Here is a 9842-nt window from a genome sequence, read left to right as displayed (position 1 = left end):
TCTACCTATTGAATTCCCAGCGCCCCTCCCCCCAAATTCCCTCCCCCCTACCTTTCATCTCAGCACGCTTGGCACACCAGCCTCATTCCTGAAGAAGGGCTTATGCCCGAAACATCGATTCTCCTGCTCCTCGGATGCTGCCTGACCTGCTGTGTTTTTCCAGCACTACATTTTTCAAGTCTGGTACTCTAGCATCTGCAGTCCTCACGTTCTCCTATTGACAGGCATAGCATTCCAACTAGCAACATAACTGATAATAGAAAGATTATCCTGATGGGGGGAAGGAATTGAAGTAAACGATAACCCTGGGACCTAAAATCAATCACGTTTTGGACCTGAAGCCATCAATTTATTATATTACTCTTTTTAAATTTGATTTATACATTATTTTGCTCCTTTTCCTTTGCACTAACCTTTTTTGAGTTCCCCGAAACCAACATTCTCTGCCTGAGGTAACCAAGCTATGAACCATGTCTGAGAATGAGAGGTGACTTTTTACAAAATTCCTTACTATCTTCTGTGTGCCTCTGCAGACAAACCATGAATTTGGAATATTCTGTGTAGAGAAGCATCAGTCTGAAATTCAATTCTCTGGTACACTGATAAACAAAATTGTAGTGCCAATATACTGTTGATGCATTTGCATTTTGAGTTACATTAATCTTGATATCCTGGTCAGTGATGTGTATCCAGTGCACTTTAAGATGATAATCTGAGGACAGTGTTTACTTACACTGGATGAGGTAGGTGACAGTTCTTGATATAGTTTGAAGCTTGCTCATCAATGCTATTATAAAAATACCAAAAGGTGTTTAAGTCAGGCTGAGTAATACGTTTATATTTAGTTAACAAAGCTTATGGCAAAATCAGTATACTTGATTCTCAGTTTTCCAGATATCTGAGCTATTCTCATTTTGACAAGACCCATTTTCTCTTATATCAGATTAATTAATCATGTGGTTGACGTGAAGAAATCTTTTCTTGGTATGGCTAGAGACAATGTAGTCAACTGCAAATGAAAATCACACTAACACATGTTCACAGGTGTCCTATGTACTTCTATGCTGGCATTAGTAGTAATCTGCAGACCTCACAGTCTCCTCATTAGTAGTAATTAGACTTGTAAACAGCTCCGCACCCTCTCCCAGAATATAGAATCTGTATAAGCTAGGTAAGCAACTGTGTGCTCCCTTAACTAATCAGATTGAAGGATCCTCACAGAAACACAGTGGTGATGTGTAACCATCAAATGGATGGACTGGTTTGGGGTACAACAGATATAATCTTAAAGCCCTCTAACCTGATACCAATCTGCCTAATTCTAGGCTTACCTAAACTGGAAGGGGGCAGATAGCTATCAATTACAGATCAGTATCTTGTCTTTTTCAATAAGTTTGGCACCCTCTCAATCAACCAGCTTTACAGGCTTAATAGCCTAGCTAATCAGATTTGCCAGTCTTTACGAGCCTGATGGGGTTTGTCAGGGTAGATGTGGAGAGATTTTCTCCCCTTATGGGAGAGTCTAGGACATGAGGGCATAATCTGAGAATAATGGGCCATCCATTTAAAAAGAGAAATTTGGAGGAATATTTTTTCTCAGAGCATGGTGGCCATGAATTCTTTACCGCACAGAGCTGTTGAGACTTGTTGTTAAGTATATTCAAGCTTGAGATAGATTTTTAATCACAGGTTTTGGGGAAAGGTGGGAAAGTAGAGTTGAGAATTATCAGATCAACCATAATCTTATTGAATGGCAGAGCAGACTTGATGCATCAAATGACCCACTACTGCTCCTATGTATTATGGTCTTAAGGCCTGAGAATACTTGATAGGTGATGAGAGGCATGGGCAGCTTTGGTTAAAGGTTGAGTGTCCCTGGAAGGGGCTAGAATATTTCTTCTTGGACCCCAAACCATAACTCCATCTCCAAGCACATGCGCTGTCCAAATACTCCTATGACCAGGCATCAGCTGTGTACTCCATTGGGGCCAGGGATCTGATTCCCACCAAAGTTGAACAGTTGTACACCTCAAGGTCAGGAATCAGACAACTAGACTCTTTCCAGGAACAAATTGAATACTTCACATGTGGTCCTATCCAACAATGCTTTTGCTGGTAAATGCAGTTTTCCTGTCTGCTTTTGTAGCCTGCTGCAAACTGTTGTCCAGCAACTGGAAATCAAGCCTGTCAATCAGGCTACATTTCAATTGGAACTCATGACAAGTCGAGAAGCCACTCATCCTGGAGTAGCCAGAGAGAGGATAATCAGCACTTCTGCATCACTCATTCACAACTTTGCACATGGGACTATTTAATCTGTCCTTGTCAAATTCAGAAATGCATGTTGATGATGTCCAATTTCTTCCTTTTAATAATGGAGAATACTGATAGCCTCACAGTTATTTCTACCATAAATAAAGGCAAATATTAATAGGGGGTTCCTTGTAATATCACTCTTGTCAAGAAATTAGTGAGATTGTGTGCAATGCTAATTTACACTGCTCCCATTCTTTTACCCTTCATTCAATTCAAACCCATAGGTTTCCGATCACCTTCCCCTAACACCTCCATCAACTTGTGTTCAAATGGGAATTTACATTTATTATTCTTAATCCTATATTTTCAAAACCTTTATATTGCAATAAACAGGTTTTAGACATAGAGTTATAGAGTCATAGAGATGTACAGCATGGAAACAGACCCTTCGGTCCAACCCGTCCATGCTGACCAGATATGTTAAAAGTTTTTTTAGATTAGATTAGATTACTTACAGTGTGGAAACAGGCCCTTCGGCCCAACAAGTCCACACCGACCCGCCGAAGCGTAACCCACCCATACCCCTACATTTACCCCTTTACCTAACACTACGGGCAATTTAGCATGGCCAATTCACCTGACTTGCACATCTTTGGAGTGTGGGAGGAAACCGGAGCACCCGGAGGAAACCCACGCAGACACGGGGAGAATGTGCAAACTCCACACAGTCAGTCGCCTGAGGCGGGAATTGAACCCGGGTCTCTGGCGCTGCGAGGCAGCAGTGCTAACCACTGTGCCACCGTGCCGCCCACAAAGTATTGCTCAAATTCATAGATGAGCCAGAAGCTTTGAATAATAATCACAAAGACTTTCTTATTTGACCATTGTACATGCAACCATCCCATAGATTTATTCATAGATTTATTCTGAAAATAAACACAAGCAGAATTCCTGATTGCAAATAACTTGCATTAAGCTCCAGTATTATGTCCTGACACTGTTAAGTTTCTGGTAACAACCAGCCTTCAGAATTATGACTGTTAAATTATCTCTGCCAAATTATCATGGCTAAATGCACAGTCAGAAAAAAAAACCCAACATGAATTGAACTTAACAAATCAATCCAATGGCAAACAATTTCAATTGGAATACCTAGAAATTAGAAGTCAGTAACATGTAACTTGCACCAAGTAGTCCTTCCTGGCACTTACAGGCTATTCTGGCAAATTGTTCTAATCCTATTTACCAGTCCAATTTCCAAATACTTTCCTCTCATTTTCCTTTATATATCTACTTAGCTTAAATTTGAATGTTGACATAGATTCCTTAACTATTTAACCAGAAAATTCACAAACATTCAACTCCTTAATACTCAGAGTGACAGGAAGCATTAGTGGAGAAATAAATCAACTTTCTTCCTGCCCTTTCTTCAAAATCTTTTCTGTTTGACTTTACATTCCCATGTAATAATGTACCTCTTATTCGTGACCCCTCAGTCTGTTGCTGTTTCTTGATCCATTCTTTCAAATTTGAAATTTTTAAAATAACATTCCTCCAGTGTGAAAGCAGGCCATTCAGCCCCTCAAATCCACACGAACCTACCCTCGTCCTTTCCCAGTGCTTTCCATGGCTAATCCACCTAGCTGGCACATCCCAGGACATTATGGGCAACTTAGCATGGCCAATCTACCTAACATATACATCTTTAGATTGTGGAATTAAACCCATGCGCTGTGAGGCTGCAGTACTAACAACTGAGCCACCATCCTGCCCTGAATCCATTGCATTGTTATGTAACTTGCATTGTCTTAATTTCAGAATCCCCACCTTTCATGGTCTTTCAAGGTCTTTAATTTCTCATTAAAGTTTATATGGACTCATCATTACATCTAAACATTTATATTTTATACCTCTTGAGATGAAACTTAGAATTGCTCATGACCTCATCAACTTAGGTGCTGTCTGTTGGTCAATGAGCCAACCCCCTAGTCTCTGTTCTTCCACATTACCAAATTTACCACCATTCAAAATATAATTACTGTTATTTTAACTGAAAATTATCATCTCACAATTATTGGCATTTCATTGAATTCCATTTGTCACTTTTTAGGCCTTTCTTCCATCTTATTAATAGCCTTTTCCAGTTTTCTTTGATCTTACAGTGAATGAACTACATTTCCTATTTCGGTGTTATCAAAGAAACTGTCATCATTACTCGCTCCAATCCTATATTCAAATCATTGACAAACACAATGAGCAGAAGTGACCCTGGAATTGAACCCTGAGGGACACCACTACTCACTTCTATTCAGTGTGGAAAAAATACTTTTTAACTCCTCTTCATCAACCAGTCGAAAATCCGCTTTGCTTCAATCCACTAACCCATATTCCTTAATTTTCTCTAATAATCTTATTTGTGGTACCTTGTCCAAGGCCTTTTATAAAGTACATGTATACTATTACATTGATCCACTAATGTCAATTATCTCTCGAAAGAATTCCATTAGGTTTGTCAAGTACGATTGTCCCTTTTGAGATGCATGCTGGCTACTTCAAACTATTTTCCTTTCAGCTAGACATGGCAATTTCATCTTTAATTAAAGATACTGAAAGTTTCCCTGCCACAGATGTTAAGCTAACTTGTCTGTAATTACCTGAAATAGCTCTCTTGCTTTTTAAAATGGATACTACATTGATCACTGCAGTTCTCTAGCATGCATCCACACTTGATTTTAACCATCAACATTGCAATTTCTAAAACAGGCAAGACAGAATCTGACAACGAATGAAAAACTTCACAATTGAGATTATAGGCAGAATCTTCCAATATTTTGTCTAAATGTTAGTATTGTTTAATTTCATAAAGGGTTAATCACCATGCAGCTCAGCAGGTTTTCTCACATGATCAACCTGAACTCACCTTGTTAAATATCTACCATGACCCTGTGGTGCCTGATTGTCTGATGCTAGCCCAATTTTCCTACTTGTTGTGGGTGGAACCAGTCATAACTGTTGGGATATCCCAGGATTCTAGTACTAGTGCCATATTTAAAAGGACTATGTGGACCCAGTCAAGTACTGTCATTTGGAGCTGCCCAAAATTGTTTATGACATTTGCCCCAAACATAGCAAAAGAGGACTTAACTTCATCCCTTTAGGACCAAACTCAATAAATTAAGCTCAACACAATGCTGGCTGAAGCAGTTTATGATTTTCTATCTGTCGATCTGCATAATGTACACCACAGGTAGCCAGGTTCTTGTTGAGACTGATGTCTTGAACTCTATTACAACACAAACTATTTATACAGCTACAATATCATAGACAAAGATGCACATAGTTTGGGTTTATGGCATACTGATGTTACTGTATTTTATTGATCCAAGCTGATGTTGTTACTGAACAAGTCAGATACCAGACTGAAGATCAGAGCACAGTTAGAGATCGCAGTTTGTTTTGTTTTGGTTTTAAAAAGGCTGTCTCTCACTGAAACATAAACACTCAATATTGCAGGTTTTGATTTAACAATAAAACATAAGTTTATTAATCAAAAGAAATGAAGATAACTAAAATATGCCAAACTCTTTATTTCTGATACAAGTTCAAGAAGTTTTAAACACATAGCATAATCCCAGTCATCTGAAAACACACGCTTTACAAATTCCAAACAAAGAAATTCCCTTGCACAGTATCCAAATGCACCATTTATACATTACTCACACTAGTGGGGAAAAAAAACATTTTCTTAACACTTTGATAGCTTAAGGAAACTGGCTTTCTGTCCTATACTGGATACTCTGATAGCTTTTTCCTGGAACTATTATACAATTAGCTCAAACATTTTCAGTTTCGAGTAACCAGAGTTAATCTAAGTGCACTATATTCTCCATTTTTCAAGAATACAGCTTCATAAAAACATGTCTATCCAAGAATTTCACAGAACTGCCCAAAACAAAGTAAAACTAAACAAAAAGTCTCAGGTTATTTACTCTTGCTTTAAAAACCCTAAGTCTTGAAATTACTAACAGACCTTAAACCATAATAGTTTACCTTGCTAACTTGTAAATCATCCAAAGGTAAACAAAACCCATTTGAGCTGCCAAAGTAGCTCTCACAAACTGTATTAAAATAACTTACCATGACTACAAAGATACTTACTATTACTAATTTCAGACAAACAGACAACTTATGTCACAAACTCAAACTTAAGGTAAACATGTTAGAAATATATATAATTCACACAGTTTATATCACATTGCATATACATAGCTAACTGACTGACTGTACTGATTCCATGATCCAGTACATTTATACCAAATATCTCATGTTGAAATGTCATTTAACTGTCATAAATATACAGGCCTGTCTGACCTAGAATCTATGCCATAATACGAAGTTCCACCATATCCATTTAAAGAATGGGAACATTTTTCAATAACATGTGCAAGAATGCAGATCGATATATTGGGCTGAATCCCACTTTTTTTTTGCAAAGGTTCAGTTTTTTTGAGTTTCACTGAATGATGAGTGGATGTACTTATTGTGCCTTACAAAACTCACCTCATTAACTACCCACCCCACCACCTCATCTCATTCTGTCCAATTCAACCATCACCTTTTTGTGGAAGAACTCACCATTGATCAGATATCACCCGAAAGACTAGCACCTTATGAGATCTTTAAGTGTTGGAAATCCACCAGTGGTCTTCACTGGCAACATAATGCAGAGCAACCACAAAACCATGCTGTCCATTGGACATAGTTGGCATGGCTGACACTCCCTCACACAAACAATGCCATTCTCTCAAACTTTTTTGTATGTAGTTATGAGATGTTTTGCCAATCCCTAATTGCCCTTGAGCAGGTCCAACTTATGTAGGTAGATCCACAATGCCATTATGGAGGGAGTTCTAGGATCCTTAATCCAGCTACACTGAGGAAGTCAACCATATGTTTCCAAATTACATTAAGAAATGGATTGAGACACTGGATACAGCAAAGGCTATGGACCCTAACTTATTCTGGCAATAAGACAGAAGATCTGTGCTCAAGATCTTGTTGATCCCCTAGCCAAGCTCTTCTAGTACAGCGACAACACAGACATCTATCTATGTGGTATGTTGTGTACACAAAAAGCAGGACAAATCAAATATAGCCAATTTCTGCCACAGTAGTCTATTCTCAATCATCAGCAAAGCTATGGAAGGCATCATCAATTGTGCTATTAAGCAGTATCTGTTTAGCAACATCTGCTCACTGATACTTGGTTTGGATTCTGTCAAGGTCACTCAGTTCCTGACCTCATTACAGCCTTGGTTCAAACACAGACAATAGCTGAATTCCAGAGGTAAGGTGAGAATGGCAGCCCTTGTTGAAAGTCAATCATCTCAGCTCCAGGACATCTCTGCAGGAGTTCCTCAGAGTAATGTCCTTGGCTCAATCATCTTCAGCCACTGCATCAATGACCTTCCCTCCATCATCCCTTGATATTCAATGGCATCATCATTGCTGAATATTCCATGTCCAAAATCCCATGGGCCCAGAAACTGAACTGGACTAGCCATATAAATATTCTGGCTACAAGGTAGGTCAAGGGTGAGGAATCCAGCTACGAATAACCTTCAGAGTCCCAATAGCCCATCCATCACCTACAAAGTGCAAGTCACGGGTGTAATCAGGAGTTCAAACGTGAGAGTTACCAGTGAGGGTAAACCATCACCAAGACAAGTAACACATTGATTTTATATATTAATGTAATATCCCAAAATATTAACAAGTTGCTTTACATTTAATCGCAATATAATTTGCATTATGAACAATGCTTTCTGTGAGACCATTCAACAAGGTGCTTTTCTCTATCTATGAATGGGATGTGAGCATCACTGGTGGGCCAGAATTTATTGCAACTCCCTAGTTGTCCTTGAGAAGGTGATGGTGAGTTGCCATTCTGAGAAAGAGAAGAAGAGTAATGTGGTGAATACTTTATTTCCTGTATATGCCTTGGAAGGGTGCAGTTGTGTATTGTGGACTGTTATTGGACTTAATTTGTTGAAGGACACCAGGCATACTGAATATGGAAGCCAACAAATCAACAACTGTATATTTGATTTGCCATTGAAGAAAAGAAATTTATGAAGTAGTTGCCACTAGAATGTAATCATCATTGGGTCATGAAAAATCTGAATTGTGATCTTGCACTGTGGCTCACAAAGAATCTGTTGTGGAAGGGAAGGTTCTCTCAGTTGTTGGGATTGATGGGATTGATGTTTCACATGATTTGATTAGTTGATTGATATCTTCTTTTGACACAATAATAGTCATAGAACATAGAGTTCATACAGCGTGGAAACAGACCCGTTGGTCTAACTCACCCACGCCAACCAGATATTTTAAACTGATCTAGACTCTTTTGCCTGCATTTGGATCATATCCCTCTAAACCCTTCCTATTTATTTACCCTTCCAGATGCCTTTTAAGTATAATAATTGTACCACCCTCCACCACCTCCTCTGGCAGCTCGTTCCATACATGCACTATTCTTTGCGTGAAAAAGTTGTCTGTTAGGTCCCTTTAAAATCTTCCTCCTCTCAATTAAAACCATGGCCTTCAGTTTTGGACTCTCGTATCTTGGGAAAAAGGTCTTGGCTATTCACCCTATCCATGCCCCTCATAATTTTATAAACTTCTGTAAGGTCACCCCTCAGCCTCTGTTGCTCCAGGGGAAAAAGCCCCAACCTGTTCAGCCTCTCCTTATAGCTCAAACCCACCAATCTTCTGGGTCAGAAAGTTTGACTTCAAATTCTACCCCAGACATGTGTCATAATGTATTTGATCAGATTTAAAATATTTAAAGAAATCACTAACTGTAACACAGGTTGAAATGACTTTAACACTGGTGAATATGTGAATTCAAGCATTAATATCTTTGTTTCCTTGGCACCATGAGACTGATATGTATGTGGATCAGTGGTGCTGGAAGAGCACAGCAGTTCAGGCAGCATCCGACGAGCAGCAAAATCGATGTTTCGGGCAAAAGCCCTTCATTAGGAATAAAGGCAGAGAGCCTGAAGCGTGGAGAGATAAGCTAGAGGAGGGTGGGGGTGGGGAGAAAGTAGCATAGAGTACAATAGGTGAGTGGGGGAGGAGATGAAGGTGATAGGTCAGGGAGGAGAGGGTGGAGTGGATAGGTGGAAAAGGAGATAGGCAGGTCGGACAAATCCGGACAAGTCAAGGGGACAGTGCGGAGTTGGAAGTTTGAAATTAGGATGAGGTGGGGGAAGGGGAAATGAGGAAGCTGTTGAAGTCCACATTGATGCCCTGGGGTTGAAGTGTTCAGAGGCAGAAGATGAGGCGTTCTTCCTCCAGGCGTATGGTGGTGAGGGAGCGGCGGTGAAGGAGGCCCAGGGCCCCCATGTCCGCGGCAGAGTGGGAGGGGGAGTTGAAATGTTGAGCCATGGGACGGTTTGGTTGATTGGTGCGGGTGTCTTGGAGATGTTCCCTAAAGCGCTCTGCTAGGAGGCACCCAGTCTCCCCAATGTAGAGGAGACCGCATCGGGAGCAACGGATAAAATAAATGATATTAGTGG

Source organism: Chiloscyllium plagiosum, chromosome 11 (genome assembly GCF_004010195.1).
Source record: "Chiloscyllium plagiosum isolate BGI_BamShark_2017 chromosome 11, ASM401019v2, whole genome shotgun sequence".
Classification (NCBI taxonomy): Eukaryota; Metazoa; Chordata; class Chondrichthyes; order Orectolobiformes; family Hemiscylliidae; genus Chiloscyllium; species Chiloscyllium plagiosum.
The sequence above is the reverse complement of the archived record's forward strand: the minus strand, read 5'-3'. Positions refer to the sequence as shown.